Raw genomic sequence first — 21287 nt, 5'->3', positions numbered from 1 at the left:
AACTTTAAAAGCACAACTACAATGACGTGGGAAAATACCCGAACAAAGCTGAATGCCATACATGTAAGTACCCGCGAAAACTTAAGAAATATATATATATATATATATATATAGTATTCAGCTTTGTTCGGGTATTTATATATATATTTATATATTTCAAATATATATATGTATATGTATATGTATATGTATATGTATATGTATATGTATTTGACAAACATGTCACACAGTCCCAGCCATATGGTCCTTCACTGCCATGTGGCCATTATGTGTGTGAATATATAAGACAAAAAGGTTGGCAGACCTCACGTAGTACCAGAGACCTGGCAGCATACATAAAGAGCTAAAGGCAGATTTTTAAAGCTAAGCATTCGAAGTCTTCTCTGTGGATTGCGAAATCAGTCAGGGACGCTTTCACTTGCATTCGCATTTTGTCAAAAATTTCTCTTGCCATTTTCACAGATGGACATTTTTTTTAAAGAACAAAATAAAATATTCATCTATTCACACAGACATTACAAGGGAATTGAAGGGAAGGGAGGGAGTTTTAAGGACAAAAGGTTTTTAAGAAGAAAGGAGGAAAGGTGTGTTTCATGCTTATAGTATACATCTTCAGGATAAGGATGTATGGGCAGAATAAGAGAAGGGAAACCATGTGCTTATAAGTCTAGGATCTGGCTTACAGAGAAATGACTGCCAGTCTATATTTTATATACTGTAGTGTCCTGTCTGCGGCCTGTATCCAAAGGGAACCGCTCCTTCAAATTGAATCCTAATGAATTAATGGACAAAGCCATTCAGTTTTCTTGTCCTAATATAGAAGTGCTTGACTATTATCTTCTTGGGATTTCCCTTCAACTTCCCATGCCAGGAGAGAGAGAGAGAGGGAGGGAGGGAGATTTATCAATGGCTACCTGCATTTTTATTTAACAATGATAAAAACTTACATTACAATGTAAATTTTAGAGAAATAAAAAAGAATATTTAACTCTCACAATGGGGATTTATTGTATATTATCGCTCTTTGTGGATAATTCACAAAGAGCAACTGTATATAGTTGCTGCTAGTATGTTAGAAATAACCACCTTATAACATTATTATTATTTTTCTTCTGTTCAGTCATGTCCTTTTCTCTGAGACTGACAAATCCCAGCAGTTTTCTTGCCAAGGTTTTTAGCATTGCCTGCTTCCTAGGGCTAAGAGAGAGTGACTGGCCCAAGGTCCCCCAACCGGCTTTGTACCTAAAGTAGTACTAGAATTCACAGTCTCCTGGTTTCTAGCCTGTTTATTTATTTATTTTATTTATTTATTTATTTGATTTGCCAATTGTTTACAAGATAATAAGTATAAGTGTATACATGGTTGTGAATACATGAAATGGGTACATATAAGAAAAAATAAAAGAATAAGAGAAACAATAGGACAGGGACGGTAGGCACGTTGGTGCGCTTATGCACGCCCCTACAGACCTCTTAGGAAAGGGGTGAGGTCAATAGTAGACAGTCTAAGGTTAAAGTTTTTGGGGTTTGGGGAAGAGACTACAGAGTCGGGTAGAGTACCAAACTGACTCCTTTTATAAGATGAGGACTTTTATTTATCCTCATATACATAATTCCAAATATATTCCTCCAAATATATAGTTTACTTCCATCATATTTATATGACTCTTGCATTTTGTTCCATTTAGAATATAGAATCCAAATCTTGTGGTATTACTATGCTATGCCCAGTGATATTTATAATGCTTTGCAGTGATAACAAAGTTATTCATAAATGTTATCAGCAAACTTTCATTCTATGTTCAGGGTTGTTAATGAAAATGCTCAACAAAACTGGTTTCTAGTCTGATATCTGAGGAATATTCCATTGCATAGTTCTTTGAAATTTTAAAGAATGTTTGCTTCATTTTTCTCAAAAGATTCCTATCTACATGAGAAAGAAAAAAATATAGCATTATGTTAATTGCATATCTGAAGAGCAGGCAGAGAAAATCTTGAGGTTGTCTTTTAGGCACATTAAACACAGTCAGTCACACACATACACAAAGTTGTTTGAAATATAGATTTATTTATCCAAAGTGACACAGCATACACATAACATGCTTCTGGTACCCATTGCTTTATCCATGAATAAGCAGATCTGGAAATTCTACATTTCTGCTTGATCCATAGATTTAGGGACAAAATATCCAGAAACTAATCCATGTCACCAAATCAGGATTAGTCTTTGGGCAGAAAAGACTTATGTGAATCAATTTTCTTTTCTATTAATTATAGGATAAAGTGATGGAAAAATTGGCTAAGATGATATAATGCCTTATTTATCTATTTACTCAATTTCTACAGTGGCCCAACTCAATCAGGTGACTCCAGGTAGTTTATAATTCTAAAGTATCAATCTGTCACCCCTAAGCTTTTTCCTTGTTAGACTAGACCTTCCTCGTGCTTCTAACCATTCATTCTACAATTTAGTCTCCAAAACCTCTTATCATTGATGGTACAAGGTTAGAAAACTGAATTAGAAAATCTGTAATCTTCCCACCATCCTCTGCAATGAAGACAAAGGGTTATTTATGCTATGTGATGGAATCATTGCACTTTTTTTCCCAGAAAAGTTTTCATCTAGGAAATAGAAAAACTGATTGGCTGGAAGTCAACCATAAGATGTAAGAGTTAACAACTATTTTCCAGCTCTGTGTTTTTTAATCATTCTGTACGTTAAGGACATAGCCATGGCTGTGTTCATGTCAGATTTCTTTTTCTTAAGAACAGGTTACTATTTTGACAGGACAACCTAATGCCGTTTCTTCTGATGGACACTTTTATTTTCAGAAGGCTATTCCAGCACAACACATTTCAGTTAGTCCTAATAGAAAAACAGCATCTATCTCAAGCATTTCCTGATTACAAAAACTGTATCAATAAAAACACACCAAATTGCCCAATTTCATATAATCTTCTGCACGAAGTATCAAAAGACACAATATCTCCTGATGGAGAAATTAGGCCCCTCGTTAGAAAGTGAAGGGGAAAAAAAGCCATGACACTGGCAAATATGTGTTTATATGTTATTGAACTGACAGCATTTTCTCTTGTCATCTTGCAAGAGAAGCTTAAACCTTTTCCCCCCCATTCCTGCTAGTTGATGAGACTTTAGCTGAGGGCAAAAGAATGCTTTATGGTGCTATTCCTATAGCAAGTATCACACTGATAATGTCCAGGTAGAGAAGAATTTCCATAAATCACTGTCATATTTTTTTTCTGCAGCGGCTTCAAGCAGTTGATCAGAAGATTCCATGATCTACAATCTTCCTATTATTAAAATATTAGGATGTGATATTATCAGAGTATTCTCATATTTAAGGTGCCTTTAGAATAAGGGTGTCAAACTCAATTTCATTGAAGGCCACATCAGGGTTGTGTTTGACCTCAGGAGGGGCATGGCCGGGGGGGCATGGCCAGCTCAACATCGCTCATTGAGGCTCTGTTTTTGGCCTTCCACAGCCCTCTGCCAATGAAAATGGAGCTCAGAGAGGCCACATGCGAGTTCCGTTTTTGCTGGCAGAGGGCTACAGGAGGCCATGTGCAGCCTCCCCAAGCTCTGTTGTTGCTGGAAGAGGCACCACGGGCCGGTCCTTCACTGTTTCCAGGGTGGCCCCATAGACCAGATCTAAGCACCCTGCAGGCTGGATCCAGCCCACGGGCCTTGAGTTTGGCACCTCTGTTTTAGAAGCTTGCTTCCAGAGGGCTAAACAGCAATTAATACCAATAACACCTGATTACTTCATTTGTCAAGAGAGAGAATTCAGATCCTTCTTTGTTTACAATTTTGTTCTGGGTCCCCAAGCATATTCATATACAGTATTCCTATATGGATTTATTTAAATAATTTACATGCTGACCCATTTCACAGCAGTAATTTTGGATGGCATAGAAATATTAAAAATCCAACAGTTAGAAATAATATCCCATGATACCCAAGATAAACAATACAATCCCACCCACAAAGGAAGCCCGGTGACTCAGTGGCTTAATAGATGCTGGAGGAGATCTATGCTCTGGTGGTTCAAGTCCTACTACCGCGTGGCAGAGAGAGCTCCTGTCACTTGCTCCAGGTCCTGCTAACCTAGCAGTCTGAAAGCATGTAAAAATGCAAATAAATAGGTCTGTGCTGTTGGTCTGATGTCATGCTGGCCACATGATTGCAGAATCATCTTTGAATAGCTCTGATTCAATGGATTACAGAAATGGAGATGAGAACCACCCTTTAAAGTTGGCTACAACTAGCGAAGTAAAACCTGCAAGGCTACCTTTGCTTTTAAATATATATATATATATATATATATATATATATATATATATATATATATATATATATATATATATATATATATATATATATATATATATATATATATATATATATATATATATATATTCTGAGGTTCTACATGGTATTTGTATGTGGATCTTTGGTTATTTGGGTTTTCTCCCATAAGATTGGAAGTATCTAGGCAACGTTTGATGAAGTCTCATTCATCATCTTCAGGCTTCTGTCTTCAGCTCTGTGCTTCTCAGAGTGAGTCACTCTGAGAAGTGAGTGAGTCACTCTGAGAAGCACAGAGCTGAAGACAGAAGCCTGAAGATGATGAATGAGACTTCATCGAAAGCGTTGCCTAGATACTCCAATCTTACGTGGGAGAAAACCCAAATAACCAAAGATCCACATACAAATACCCATGAACCTCAGAAAACAAATATTGCACCTCTACGGGAGGAAACCCACCATCTGACCAGGATTTATGAAAAACTTGAAGTCCAAAGAGCTTCCATTTTATGTGACCTCGCATTCCTATGCAACTGCCGAGGTCAAAATTTAATTCCCACAAGCTTCCAATCCAATCTTACGCGGGAGAAAACCCAAATAACCAAAGATCCACATATATATATATTTATATTTTAAAGATATATATATATATATATTTTAAAGATATATATATATATATATTTTAAAGATATATATATATATATATTTTAAAGATATATATATATATATATTTTAAAGATATATATATATATATATTTTAAAGATATATATATATATATATTTTAAAGATATATATATATATATATTTTAAAGATATATATATATATATATATATATATATATATATATATATATATATATATATATATATATATATATATATATATATATATATATATATATATATATATATATATAATACTGTGTCCCTAACTTGGCCAGAATGTTTTGGAAAACAGCCACATTTAGATCTTGTGAAAGGTTAATGGGGTTGGGGCCATCCCAAAAGGAGATGCTGTTCCACCAGGCAGGTAAAGCCACAGAGAAGGCACAACTGCTGGATCCAATAAGATAACATTGTTTAATAGAGGGCCTTTGTTAGGTCTTGTGGGCTGCACAGATATTTATTTTATTTTTATTTAGTAAATTCAGAGACCACCCCTTTCATATACATGACCCTGTAAGGAAATAATGGCAGAAAGACAGTTCTTCTAGTAGCAATAGCACTTATATACCACTTCACAGTGCTTTATAGCCCTTTCTAAGCAGTTTACAGAGTCAGTACCCTATGACTATCATTAAGTGTCGTACCTTATGATTCTCGACTCTTGATGAATGTATCTTTTCTTTTATGTATACTGAGAGTATTTACACCAAGACAAATTCCTTGTGTGTCCAATCACACTTGGCCAATAAAGTATTCTATTCTATTTTATATTGCCACCAATAATCTGGATCCTCATTTTACCAACCTCGGAAGGATGGAAGGTTGAGTCAACCTTGAGCTGGTGGGAATTGACCTGCTGAACAGCTGGCAGCTGGCAGTCAGCAGAAGTATCCTGCAATGCTGCATTCTAACCACTGTGCCACCATGGCTCTTGTAGCCTGACTCTATGCCATGCAGGACTTTGTAGGTGAAAACCTGCACCTTGAATCACACCCAGAACCTACTGAGAACCAGCGCAGCTCACTGAGCAGTGGTGTTATATGTGCATAGGGAGAGAGGCTAACATTTTGTTTTTCTTCTCAATAGCACATTTGCTACTTTTTGCAGAAACTCACAGAAGAAAACTCAGAACAAATGGATTTCCAGCCCTTGTTATCAACTTGGCTTAAAATCACCTGGGAGGGGAGGAGGAGACAGGGAGAGACATATTTTTTTCAATTACTTTTGCTTATTAGCATCTGACTGCAGTATGATAGCAACCTCTTTATTGTGCTCTGTTTCCTTAAGAGAGACAGACTGATCTTGTTATGTATGGTTGGTGGGTCCCATAGAGAGGCGAGGCTCGAGTAGTGAACAACAGCTCTTTATTTAGCAATCATATTCTGAGACAAAAATCCTAGCTGCGGCTGCTCTTTTTATAGAGCTGGCCGCGGCTCGGCAGCCAATGACAGGTTTTTGAGCTTGCCGCGCTTGGGTTTATCCAATCGCGGCAAGCCCTATACGAGCCAATCAGTAGTGTCCAATAATGTCCAATCACGGCCTGGCTTTTCCAGACCAATAGGAATGCAGGTCTTCAAGCCTGCTAGTACGGAACAGATCTCCTCTCAGAAGTTGTAGGTGCTTCATCACTGGAGATTTTAAAGAAAAGACTACATCCAGTGGTGAAATGCTACTGGTTCAGTCCAGATCAGCCAAACCGGTAGTAAAAAAAAAGCTCCAACGATCAACTGAGAGGAAAAAGAAGAGAAAAAGCACAGGATTGGCCCTCCCATCCGCCCCTGCGCTTTTCTCTTCTTTATCCTCTCAGCTGATTGGCGCGGCAGAGCCTCATATGGTGTTTAGAAAGCTGCACGTGCATGTGTGAAGTGTGCGATCACTGAACCGATAGAGAAACTGGTAGAATCCCACCACTGACTACCTCCTATCAGAAACATTATATGATCTACTGCTTGAGCAGGGTGGGGGTGGATTAGAAGACTCCTTCCAGCTCTATTCTGGTTGATTGATTGATTGATTGATTGATCGTTCCAGTGTTAAAGTAGGGATTTCCCACTCAGGCTGGGGGGAAAACCCCATCACAGTTTGAAAATGTGTGAAATCTAACTTATTTTACCAACTATTGATGGAGCAGGAAGAGGCTCATAAGAGTTGAGAATAGCCTAGTGCAGGGGTGTCAAACTGACATCATCACAGTGGTGTCATGTGATGTATCAGGACTTTTTTCCCCCTTTGCTAAACCGGGCCTGGGTGTGACCAACGCATAATGCATCCAGCCCACAGGCCGTGAGTTTGACACCAAAGGCCTAGTGCTACCAATAAAGGAGACTATTTGTAGCACGGGATTGAAATGAGGGCTCCATGGTGCTCTCTGAGCTTGGTTGTTTTCTTGCAAACTATTTCATTAACCAAATTTGGTAGCATCATCTGTGCAACCGCTGACTGGCTACCTCAAGATGCTTTTGGAATGACCCATTCCTTGAGTCTCACTTTTTTCTATGGACATTCCTCCCACCCACCAATGGAAAAAGTTGAATTCATCTATCAGCTCTTGAACCCAGCAGTTCTCCACAAAAGAGTTGCTGAGTAGTCCGTGCATTAAAATGAGAAAACAGAACATGTCAGCCAGCTAAGTTATAAGAGACAGCTGGTTCTCTCACTTTGCTGTACAGCTCCACTCAGCATGCCATTCAGCTGTTTGGCAGCTTGGTTTGAAAGAGCAATGATGTGAGCTAGGGAAGCAGCATGGAAAAATGGGAGAACCAGCTCCCTCGCTTAACCACCTGGTTCCTCTGGTCTGCTGAACAGCTGGTTGGAGGAGTGCAAGAAGGTTGAGCTCTGGATCTGGAGAAATTTCCTTCTTCTGCTTTAATTGCACAGCTTTCCCGGCTTTGGAAGGTGTTTTTTTCACCTGCTTTGATGCAGATGCTAAATCAAGAAATGTGGATCAGCAATGTTGCAGGAGCAGTCCTTGTCTGCAACTGAATCATGTTCATTTCTTATTGGAACGCCTACATTCCAACAAAAAAATCTCTGTTCACTCATTAGTATTTAAATTTAAATATATATGTAAAGATCCATCTAAGTATACCTTGTTATTCTTTCACGGTGTTATATTTCCCATTACTCCCCAAGGCTCCATCACCTTGTAGATCTCTTTTCCTAGTTCATCTCTCATCGGGATCATTAGAAGTATGATTTACTGCTGTTTTTCATTATAAAATGAACAGTGAAATAAATTAAAAGAATGACTTCCTTCTTTAATATGAAACAATTCCTTTTGAGGTGGATAGCTTCTTTACTACTGCATAGTGGCTCCTCTCCTTTTTTTCATATTTATGTGCAATTTTTCTTTCTTTTTTAAATAAATTCAGTCTCTTTACAAGTTTATAAATTTGGTTACAAGGTTATGCTATTTCTTTTGATAAGGCCAAAGCTTTCTCAAAGCTGCACTGAAATGGATTTCCATCTTGAATTATACTGCTGTACAATTCCTTATCAGATTTATGAAACTGCCAAAGTCTGAATCTATTTTGCTACTTTGAGGATCTCAAAGTTCTCTGGCCTAGTTCCAGATGTTCTTGTTTTGGTACTTGAAGAAAACATTCATAGTGACTCCAGGGATGCATGTAATAGCAGCAGCACTTAGACTTATTTACCGCTTCATAGTGCTTTACAGCCCTCTCTCAGCATACTGTCCCCAACAATCTGGATTCTCATTTTACCGACCTTGGAAGGATGGAAGGATGAGTCAACTCAAGCCACTCAGAATCGAACTGTTGGCATTGAGAAGAATCAACCTGCAGTACTGCATTCTAACCGCTGTGACACCACAGCTCTATTAATACCATGCAGAGTCCTTGAACAAAAAATGTGCTGCTAAATGAGGTAGTCCTCATTTAGTGATCACTTGTTCAGCAACCATCAAAAGTTATGACAGTGTTGTGAATGAAGAGACTTATTATGTGTCCTCATAACTGCAGCCATAATATTCCTGTGGTTATGTGACTGAAATTTGGATGATTGTCAACTAGTTTCAGTTATAATGGTCACAGCATTCCTTGGTCTCTCTGATTGTCATTTGCAGATTTCACTACTTGTGCAGTGGCAGGAGGTTTGCAAATGGTGATCATGTGATGTTGTGTTTAATAATCATATGGGATTCACCTAATGACAGCAACTGGAACTGCCAGAACTGCTGGAAACACCTGTGTGGGCAAATGAGGTTATGGTTTATGAACACATTGCTTAGTGACAGAGTTCATCATTGTTAACTGAGAACTACTTATCACCACACTGTTGAAGGTGTTAAAATTACTTATAATGCGGTTATGTAGGTTTCTTATATCTAATGAATTAGAGCTTTGGCATCACGACACACATCATTTTTGGAAAACAATGCCCCCCTAAATTACTACATTTAGCTTGCTGTGATAACTGTTTTGTGCTTCCTTTCTGGTAACTTTATTTTGCAAAACCTTTATTTCCCTATTTTAACCGGGCATGTAAAATATGTCTCACAGTCTCTCCTTTGATAATATGATATAAAAGAGCATAATGTAAATGAAACATCTTGACTGTTGGTGTGCTGTAGAAGAATAATCTGTCCAAGTGTAAAAGCAAGAGGCAAGTAAAGTATACTATTATTTTTGTATTCTCATTTGGCAGTTACATTTGCCTCATTTCTATGAAGTCCTTCATTCCTGTTATCCTTCACCTCATGCAAAAAAGTTGCAACTTGAAACCTGCTGATATGCATGTTGTATGTAGTCTACCCAACATACATATCAGCAGGTTTCAAGCTGCATTTCTTTTGGCATGAAGTGAAGGACAACAGGCTCACTCATAGAGACAGATTCCACACACAAAAGCCAACTGGTCCTGACACCTGACTCTTACTTTAAAATAGGGAATGGGACAAGATTGTTCACTACTGTGCCTACTAATACAGGGTATCAGTCATAAGTTAGACCATACCAGGAAAGTGTGGAGGGGTGACCAAAACTGGATGCAGTATTCTAGGTGTGGTCTTCCTAAGGCTTTATAGAGTGGTACCTCACTTGATCTTGATTGTATCTCTCTGTTAATGCAATTTAGGATTGCATTTTTTTTGGCTACCATCGTATACTGTTGGCTTATATTTAATTTGTTGTCCACTAAGACTCCAAGATCCCTCTCACAGCTACTGCTATTAAGCCTGGTTTCACCCAGTCTTTATGTGTATTTTTGGCTTTTCTTGCCTAAGTGTAAGACTTTAATTTTCTCTACATTGAATTTCATTTTGTTAGATAGGGCCCAGTGTTCAAATCTGTCAAGATCCATCTGGATCTTGAGCCTATCATCTATGGTGTTGGCTACTCCTGCCAGCTTAGTATCATCCACAAATTTTGTAAGTTCCCCTTCTATTCCCTCATCTAAGTAATTTATGAAGATATAGAAGAGTACTGGGCCTAAGGTTGAACCTTGTGGTACCCCACTGCTTACTTCCCTCCATGTAGATATTGTACCATTAAGGACTACTCATTGAGTATGATTTGTCAGCCAGTTACAAATCCACTTGATGGTGATACTATCTATCCCACTTTTTTCTAGCTTACCAAGAAATAGGTTGTGGTCTACTTTGTCGAATGCCTTGCTGAAATCTAAGTATATTATGTCACTGTGTTGAAGAATGAAATAAGATTAGTTTGGCATAACTATTGATAGACTATTGAACGATGATAACCTCTTAAACATATCTACTCTGAAATCAGTTAAATGGAGCATGCTTCCAAGTAATCAAGTCTATTATTTCAAGTAGAAATTTTATTCTCTAAATTTAATAAAATAAAGAACATTTTGTCTGTTCTGAGGCCAATGCCAGTCAATGTTAACGGAACAATCTCTGAATGTTGATATAATTAAATCATGTGTCCACTTTATCCACATTATTTCTAAAAGTATAATCATGTTTCACCATTACAGCTATAATCTTTCCTTTATGCCTATAGTTTCTAGAATATATAAAATTGCTTAAGTATTCCTGAGAATTTACATTAAAATACAACCAAGCTTCTTGCAATACAAAGGAAAGCACAACTGAGAAGGGAAGAGAAGAACAGGAAATTACAGAAATTTAGAGTTTGAGTTCCTACTTAAATATAGGTAGTCCTTGACCTATGACCACATTTGAGCCCAAAAATTATGTTGCTAAATGAGAAATTTGTTGAGTTTTGATCCATTTTACAATTTTTCTGAGCAACTTTTACCCCAAATCAGGCAAAGGAGGCAGGCAGACTGAGTTGCTTATAGAATCACAGATTCACGTAGAGATCTATCTTTCTACCATCTGCTACCTGAGTCTGTCACATAAAATTTGCTTGCAAGTAAGCTCACAAAATTAACTCACAACACACCATGTTTGTAAATATTGAATTTTTTTAGTAAAAAAGAGCAACTTTTACCCAAAATCAGGCAAAGCAGGCAGGCAGATTGAATTGCTCACAGAATCACAGATTCACTTGGAGAGCTACTATTCTGCCATCTGCTACCTGTGTCTGCACTGAAAAATTGAAGCTTCAGTCCTAAGGAAGGTTCAGGTCTGCTTTTAGATTAGCTAGAAAACAAGAAATCCAATGATTTCCTGCTTTCTAGCTAATTGAATCTCCCGGCACAGCAGAACAGCTGATGGTTGGGGGAAAAAAGGGGAAAATAGCAACTTAGCAGGCAAGTTTTGCCAGGTAAAGAGTGAGTGGGCAGGAAGGGGAGGGGCCAGCCAGTGGTGGAATTTGCTGGTCCTCCAAACTGGGCAGAATCATAACAACCGGTTCTATAGAACCGGTCCGACAGGTAGAATCCCACCCCTGGCTGTATTCCATCAGAAGATCTATAAATACAGGAAATACTTGAAAATAGTAAACAAATAGGTAAGAAATGTACCTAAATGATGTTATATTGTTAATACCATATTTAAATCCAATACCTCACTTCTGAAAAGGACTTGTCACCATAGAAAGTGCCACTGGTACAAATCAATGAGAAAATATTAACAGTTTTAAGCAAGATGCCAGAAATTCATGTCTCTGCAAAGCATCCTATTTAAATCAAGGTTGCAAAAAGGAAAAAAAATATCTTTGTAAAGAAATTGATACCTGCAAGAGCCAAGTTGGAAGTCTGATGAGAAAAGGAGATTGGCACAAAATATTTAATTTTATTTTATTTTTAACCTGAAATTAGAAATGTCGAGGTAAATCTCACAGCCCCAGATTATTCACAACCCCAGGCCATGTGTTTGCCTTCCTAAAAACAGAGGTTTTTTTTTTTTTTAAAGCAAGGACCAAATGTCCTCTTCTGCAGTTTCAGTTAGCTGAATTAGACAGCTCCTTCTGCCAGAAAAATTATACTCCTGTCATTTCTGCAAGACTCCCACCTTAACGCAATAAGTTATAGGAAGATGAAACCAACAAAGCGAGCAATATCAAGGATTACTACAAATGGCACAGCAAGACATTAATTAATCACCTGTAATAGTCCTTCAAGCATCAGAACTGAACATTTGACATTGTCTAGACAAGTTTAGTGGTCTTCTGTCCTACAGACTTGGAGTTTTTATGCTGATGGTTCCTTTAACACTCACTGGAAGAAGGTTGAACTCCAAGTGAGACAAGAAGCTGTCTTATACAGGCAGGTAAAAAATGAAGCACTTCCTTTCAGGTCAGTGTTAGCCAGGGGTGGGATTCAAATTTTTAACAATCGGTTCTGTGGGCATGGCTTAGGTGGTGGGCATGGCTTGGTGGTCATGTGACTGGGTGGACATGGCTTGGTGGTCATGTGACTGGCTGGGTGTGGCCAACTCAATATCACTCACATCGAGGCACGCATCTCCTTGCTGGCCTCTCATGACTGTGGGGATGCTGCAACAGTTGTAAGTGTGAAAAATGGTCATAAGTCACTTTTTTTCAGTGCCACTGTAACTTTGAATGATCACTCCACACAAGCAAAGGACCAGCAAAGGAAGGGGAAAAAACTCCAGAGAAGTTCCAGAGACAGGAAGTCTAGTCCTGCCAAGAATGTAATAAGGGTTAACGGAGAGGCAGTTTCTGTAAGCAACACCAGAATGTTTCCTTCCTACCTTCCTTACAGGATTAGTCCAGAATTTCTTTTAACAACCAGTTCTCCGAACTGCTTAGAATGTTAACCACCGGTTCTAGCAAATAGGTGCGAACTGGTAGAATCCCACCCCTGGTGTTAGCCACATCCTTGTTTGAGTGGTATTTTGCTTATTAGCAGCTTGCTAAGTTTCCTCTTTAAACATGAATGGTGTAATTGGGCAATGGGCTCATTTATTAACTGACTTGCTAATTAGCAATAGTAGTTAGACTTATAAGACCACTTGGTAGTGCTTTACAGCTCTCTCTAAGTGGTTTACAGAGTCAGCAATCTGGATCTTCATTTTACCAACTTCGAAAGGCTACCTCAACCTTGAGCTGGTCAGGATAGAACTCATTGCAGTGGGCAGAGTTAGCCTGCAGTACTGCATTCTAACTACTATGCCACCAAGGCTTTACTTCCCCAGTCAATGGCAGTCCATAGAATGAAAGCTCATCTATGAAAATATATAAAAATGTTTTAGCTATTCATTTTTTTTCTTTAAAAAAATGTCCTAATCTATGTTATTTAACATGGATGTTCCAAACAATGAAAACAAGAAGGTAGATGTTAAGGAGAAAATGTCTGAAAATGCAGTCTTCTCCAGTCCTAAATCTTTTTGTCATCTTTTTGTTATAAAAAAAAATGCTAGAATGAATTTGGCAGATGCAGCTCTATTCACTTGCTTAAAAAAAAAAAATGTTTTCATTTTGACCAGTCAAGTGAACACGCAGCCAAAGTGTCAGTGGGTATAATGGACTAATGGGAAATTATTTTCTCTGTGTGGCTGCAAAGAAAAAACTCCCAAAGTGTGTAACTCCCCCTTCTATCTTCAAAGCCATCCAAATACACTCAGTTTGAAGCTCTTATGGCCTCTTGGAGCTTCTAATCTACTTTTGGAAGCTCTCCTTTTTGTCCTTCTTTCTATGGTCTTGGAACACAAAGATGGCCCGAATCCATAAACAATTTCGAACTATGCAGAGTGCTTAAAATGGAAATTAAGAACTGCGGTTGAATAGCTTGTACTCCTCTGAGAAACAACAGGGAATATGTTTTCTATTGACATTGTCAATCATTAAGACAAAAGACACAATGAGATGTAGAGGAAGAGAGAAGAAGGCCAGGTTGAGGGGAATTGCTTTCAAACCAATTGCTTCAACGTACCTTCTATAAGCTTGAAAATGTTGAATTTGAAATCCTTGAATAAAAGGAAAGGTGCCAAGTTTTAAATTGCAGTTAACTTTTATTACGTTCCCACCAGATATGAGGCAGGTCAGGCTCTAGTTCCCACCAGATATGAGGCAGGTCAGGCTCTGATAACTCTTAAGTATTCAGCATCTGACCTAAGCAAACCTTTCCCCTCCATGGTCTTCTCCCAGGGCTGTAGCTACTACAGAAAGGTGTGAAAATGAATTCAGCCACAGAATTACCACAGAATTGCTTCTATGTGCTTCTATGTGCTGAATGTTTGTGCTGCTTTTACAGTCACTTTTGAGATAGTTCACCAACTTAACCATCTTCTAATACTTGAATGGCTATCACGAGAAAATGGGGATGTCTTGTTCTCCAAAGAATGAAGGCAAATATCTGTGTCCCTGGATAATATTGCAGAATCCAATCTGGGATGGCCACAAGGACCAGAGGTTTAGTCTTCTAAGCTTTCAGACTCATTCTGGAGCCCAACCTCTGGGAAGTTCTCTCTAACAGATTGTGTGCTTTGGGCTATTATGTGTGTGATATTTATATGGTGCCTGTTGTATGTGGTTTTTTTAGTTTATTGGGGTGTCAATGGCTGGCTATTAAGTCATTGGCTGTTGTTTCCTTGTGCTGCCAAGCCCCTGCCTCATAAGTACTTGATCATCTGGTCTCCTCTAAAGCATGAGAGGGCAGGACAAGAAATAATGGGTAGAAACTTGTAAAAGAGAGATCTATAAGAAAGAATAAATTTTCTCCTGGACTTGTAAGTGCTCCCTCACTAGAGAAATTTTCTAAAATAGATTGGACATCATTTGATTGGGGTGATTTAAGGTTTCTGCCTTGCGGAGGGGGTTGGACTAGAAGATCTCAGAGGTCCCTTCCAGCTCTATGACTCTATGTTCTGTATTAACATTGCCTTTCTTTTAAAGCTTTCAGTTTCCCAAAGTTATCAGCTGTGATTATTGGCTAGCAAAAATTTGCACTATTCTGCTTTACAGTGACAGACAGAAACTTGGACAATTAATCTCAGAGGACTTGTCCAAACTTGTACATATTTGATAATTGCATTGTTTTACTATTTCAAATGAGAGAGAAAAGAGGGAAAGAAGAAAAAAAAGAGCTTAGTTGGACAAAAAAATAAAAATAAAACTGGAAATAGCAAAAATACCCTGTCACACATACAGAAAATAATTGAGTTTAATGTTAATGAGTATTAAACTCTGCAACCATTGCTGAAGTTCTTGTTTAGGATCCATATATTATTCTTATCTTTTGGAAGGACTGTTAAAAGCAGAAGTTTAGATAGAACTTAGTTTTGGATCCTTCCTTTCCCCTGTCAAGCCTGAAATTGACATATGCGTAGCCATTTTATTTAGCCTTATTATATATTCCTTTTCTTTCTTTCTCTTTGCTAGTTGTGGTGGCGGGGGAATGGTTTCAGGCTTGCAACATTCCTAAGGTGGGAGGAGTGGAGATAGATAGGGTTGTTTAGGCTAGATGGTTCTTCTTCCTGTGGGAACAGAGCTGACCTTGCTGAGGCCCCTTAAGGTGGAGATTTATGACACCAGGCAACATTGATTTACTTCTATTGGAGAATGTGACTTTTGGGGGCTGTTTCTAACTTCCAATATTATGTGGTGTAATTCCGGGTTGTGTCAGATCTGGAATTACAACAGACCTTGCCAATTTGATACTTTCCTAAATAAAAGAAATTGTTATGGAAGATAGACTTTGCTTTTTTCTTTTAAATGGATTTCATCACTTGGAAACATGACACCAGCTTTTCACATTCCTTCTTTTAATACATATTCTTGTAAAGATGAAAAGCGGGGAAAGGGGGCTTCTTGTATCAGTCCCTTTTTGACTTTAATTCCCTTCTTTTTGTTACAGGTTTCCTTTGGATCCACAAAGAATATTGCATATATGACCTGGGAGTTCTGCTTCATGGGTTTCATTTGATGTAATATTCTCATTTATATTAAGATTTATTGGATTTTTAGGTTATGAAACGAGTCTAGAAATGTTCAAAGAAATCAATTTGGACCTGACTTCTTGTGGCACAAACTTTCTCCACAGTTGTTCTCTGCCCGTCCAGCAAAATTGGACACAGCTGGTATGCTCAAGATTTCCTTAATAAGAAATGTCACCTTAATGGATCATAGAGGCAGCATTTCTTCTGAGGTCAGATTTAACAGATAATCAGAGTTGGAAGGGACCTTGTAGGTCATCTAGTCGAACCCCCCGCCCAAGCGGGAGATCCTACACCATTTCTGACAGATGGGAGTCCAATTTCTTCTTCAAATTCTCAAGTGATGGCACTCCCACAACTTCTGAGGGCAAGCTATTCCATTGGTTGATTGTTCTCACTGTCAGAAAGTTTCTCCTTATTTCCAGGTTAAATCTCTCCTTGTTCAGTTTCCATCCATTATTCCTTGTCTGGCCTACAGGTGCTTTAGAAAAAAGCTTGACCCCTTCCTCTCTGTGGCAGCCCCTCAAATATTGGAAGACCACTATCATGTCTCCCCTGGTCCTTCTCTTTACTAGAGTAGCCAAGCCCAGTTCATGCAACCGTTTGTTGTATGTTTTAGCCTCCAGTCCCTAATCATCCTGGTTGCTCTTCTCTGTACTTTTTCTAGGGTCTCAACATCTTTTTTATAATGTGGTGACCAAAACTGGATGCAGTACTCTAGGTGTGGTCTTACTAAGGCTTTATAGAGTGGTATTAGTACTTCCCTTGATCTTGATTGTATCCCTCTGTTAATACAATTTAGGATTGCATTAGCTTTTTTGGCTGCTGCTGCACACTGCTGGCTCATATTTAGCTGGTTGTCCACTAAGACGCCAAGATCCCTCTCACAGTTCCTGCTATTGAGCCTGGTTTCATCCAGTCTATATGTGTACTTTTGGTTTTTCTTGCCTAAGTGTAGGACTTTACTTTTCTCTACATTGAATTTCATGTTGTTAGATGCGGCCCAGTGTTCTAGTTTGTCAAGATCCATCTGAATCTTGAGCCTACCTTCTTGGGTGTTAGCTATTCCTGCCAGCTTAGTATCATCTGCAAATTTGGTAAGTTCCCCTTCTATTCCCTCACCTAAGTCATTAATGAAGATATTGAAGAGTACTGGGCCTAAGACGGAACCTTGTGGCATCCCACTGCTTACTTCCCTCCATGTAAACTTAGACCCATTAAGGACTGCTCGTTGAGTGTGGTTTTCCAGCCAGTTGCGAGTCTATCTATTGGTGGTGCTATCTGTTCCACTTTTTTCTAGCTTACTAAGAAGTAGGTTGTGGTCTAATTTATCAAATGCCTTGCTGAAATCTAAATATATTATGCCTACAGTATTTTGCTGGTCTACTAATTTAGTCACTGTGTTGAAGAATGAAATAAGATTGATTTGGCATGATCTGTTTTTAACAAACCCATGCTGATTGCTAGTTATTACTTTACTTGTATCTAGATGTTGACAGATCGGTTTTTTTATTATCTTTTCCAGTATCTTCCCGGATATTGATGTTAGGTTGATTGGTCTATAGTTTCCTGGGTCTGTTTTTTTCCCCTTTTTTGAAGATAGTAACCACATCAGCTCTTTTGAGGTCCTCTGGTAGTTCCCTGGTAGGTCCGTATGGCACTGACTTTGCTGTCATTCAGAAGATTTTGAAGACCTTACACTTCTAGTAGTACTTGAATAGATTTGTGAATCTATTGTCATGGGTGTTTAGAGTTTTGTTGGAGTCCTTGACTTTGTTCTTTCATGGTTAGATGGTGTTTTTAATCCACTTTATAGCTGACTTGATTTTCTTGATATTCAGACAATCCTAAAAATGAAGCAAATAATAGCTGTGCAACATATGTACAATTCTGGGGTACCTTTTACTTATGCATGACAGAGATAGAACTATGTCTGATTTTTGTTTGCTCTCTAGATTTATAAGGAAATGCTTCCTTTGCTTGAAAACTCTGAAGACAACAGTCCAAGTTTCTAACCTCCATTCAATTCTCATAAAAGTCAAAGTCATACCTGAGGACATTGACAATGTTTTTCACGGTCTGCCTTGCCCTCATCCACTCAGACTGCCACACACCACACCATGATTGAAATAGTCGAAGCTAAACATACTAACCATCAACATGGAGTGAAAATGTAAAGCCAAAAAAAAAAAAAAATGAAATTAAAAAGAAAAAACCATTAACAGGAAATCGGTCATGGATGGCTGTTTAAAGGTATTGAGCTGGAAAAGTAATATAATTTGATTTCATCTGGATTGCCAGGAACAAGAACAGCATAATGTGTTCTGTCCTTTTCTTCAGCAGATGTCGTGGCATTCGCAGCAGCCATGTTCCCCCTCCGAAGACTGCACAGTGGCTTCCAAACTTCTTTGCCTGTTTCTCCTGTTTCTCTGTATTTCTGAATGCTCTTTTTTAATTAAGCATTCTGAATCCTTCAAGAGTTTCAAGCTCCTTCAAAGGCATCCCTTTTAATGATTACCATGGCAACTCTATCACCTACAAAAGAGTTTTACTATCTTTCTTCTGAATGCTTGGTGGAAATGTTAAAGAATGGAATATTACAGCCACATCAACATAGCAAATGACTGTTGGAACAAAGAGAAGCTTTCAAACATTTGCCTCTTGTGACTTTTTTCCCCTGAATAATTGCCATTTCTTACTTATTGAAAAGAAGAAATCAATAAAGGAGTGCACACACACACTTGTTTGTGTGTGTGTGTGTGCGTGCATGTCTGGCCTAGAGAAATGGTTGATTGCCAAGAGAACAAATTACCTTTTACTAGTTTTTCTCTCTTTATTCAATCTTACATTTATCTTGGGTTTTCTTGACTTCAGCAGTAGCAATTCTTTTTCTTTTTCTGTCTGCATTGTTGCATTCACTTGTTGTCCAAACATTTGAAACAGATAAAGTAACTGGTTCTCGTTTATCTTCGTACTGTTTAACTGACATACCAATCTGCTTTCCCTTTGTAATGATTTGTCTGTTTGACACAGAAAAGCTTTGCTCCTGTTGGTAGCCTTTGTTGTTTGACTGTCTGACTATAAATACTATTTGTAAGTCTCTAAGAATGGTTGGGGCTTCTCTTAGTTGATGACATGGTTAAAATTATAATAGCAATTATCAGAACAAGAAGCTGAAATTTAGTATACATAAACAGTTCAATGCAGTCCTGAAAATTAAAACACATTAACATGTAACATGCTCAGGAAATAACCCATACCTCGCACACCTCAGGTTAGTCCAAGGGAAGTCATTATCAGTTCACTAAGCTCCATTATTTATTTTGGGAAAATGGAATCCCATTCTTTCTTTCAGTGTTTAAAAAAACACACTCCTGAGAAAATGATTGGAATCAGATTCCTCTGTATTTCCTCCCTTTGAGTTAGTTGGCCAGTTATTATCAGGACCAGCACCAGAGATGACACGGCAAAATCCAATTGAGTCCTATCCTCTATTTGCTTACATGTAGTGGACAGAACCTTGCCAAAATAAAGGTATAATCTTCTAACCTACTACATATATCCTGAGAGATTCCAGGGTGTGGCTACATTGAATCTCTTCCCCCCTTCCCTGTCCAGTTCAAGACAGTGAAGTCTTTTATTCTGGGTGTCTCTCTAAGATGCCCAAAACATCTCCCTCTGTTCCTGCAGTGCACATCTCATCATAGTTATTTAGAAGATTGCTACAGATAAGATCAAGTTTGAGAGTATGCAAACATTTTTTGAGAGGGAGAATAGGCTAACAGTGGTGATATTCCTTTCCAAATGACCATTTTGATGTTCCTCCAAGTACTCACCAGTCCTGGTGTCTCCTCTAATGGACTGCAATCTCCAAAATGTTGCCTCAAAGACATTCTTATTTTTCTTTGATGTCTTCAGTTGTTGCCAATTGGGAAAAGAAAGAGTCCATCCCTTTGATTTGACCAGGGTGTCATTAATTCTCTGATCCCAAGGATTGTCCAAAGTTTAGAACAAGACAGTTGATGACTGAATACAGTAGTCCCTCTCTCCATCAAGGTATCCTCACAATGGTTCTTACAATGGAATGGAATGATTTGCAACAGAATGGAGCTTTCCAATGTCCAACTGGGCTGAAATTTCAGAGAATGTTTTGAATTGAGACATGGTGAATCAGAGACACTCAATGTCCATATGAACAATAATTTTCAATGATCCTGATTTACCCTAGACTACGGTTTTGTTCTGACTACACATCTATTTCAAATTTGGACAATATGGAAATTACTGACAATTTTTTATCATGATAGGGATTTCCCAGACTAAATGTTCCAAAAATTAAACACTCCAGATGACCCAATTCCATTCCTGCAATTCTTTCAATACGATTTGAACTGGGAGCGTTCCATGGTGTTTCCAAATTGTTTTAACTTTGGAGTATGAACTCAAAAGGTTGCTGAATCATCATTGAATAGCTGGATCTCTTCCTGAAATGTTTTTTTTTTTTTTTGCATATTTCTCAATAGAGTGTTTATTTGAAAAAGAGTGAAAAGGGTGCATTCTCAGTGAATCAGAGGTGAATGCAAATGAGAATTATAATCCCTTAAACTCTTTCCCACTTAGCCTATTCCCTTTCCTTTTTCTCTCTTATACTATCAAATACTTCAACTCTCATATGCTTCATGTACTCTCCCTTCTGTTTTTGCCAATCACTTACTTTATTATTCAACAGTAACAAAATGCCTTTCATTCTCTCTTTGAAATACAAAGCACAATTATGATTCATTACAAATGTTTTTCAATTGATATTCCATAGTTCCATTCATTACTGAACATCAGTAGTTCTCAGCGAGTGGTTTCTTAACCTCTACAAACTTTAGTTCCTCTAGGTGTGTCAAAAAACCCCTTTTGGTTCTCAGGGCTCACCTGCATGGTCCACTATCCAACTCATGAATACAACCCAGAGAAGAGATTGTTCACCATGTAGCATCCATTTTTCAGGTAGT

Source organism: Notechis scutatus, chromosome 1 (genome assembly GCF_049901735.1).
Source record: "Notechis scutatus isolate UNSWTSFEM ecotype Mainland chromosome 1, rNotScu1.2, whole genome shotgun sequence".
NCBI classification, from domain to species: Eukaryota; Metazoa; Chordata; class Lepidosauria; order Squamata; family Elapidae; genus Notechis; species Notechis scutatus.
The sequence above is the reverse complement of the archived record's forward strand: the minus strand, read 5'-3'. Positions refer to the sequence as shown.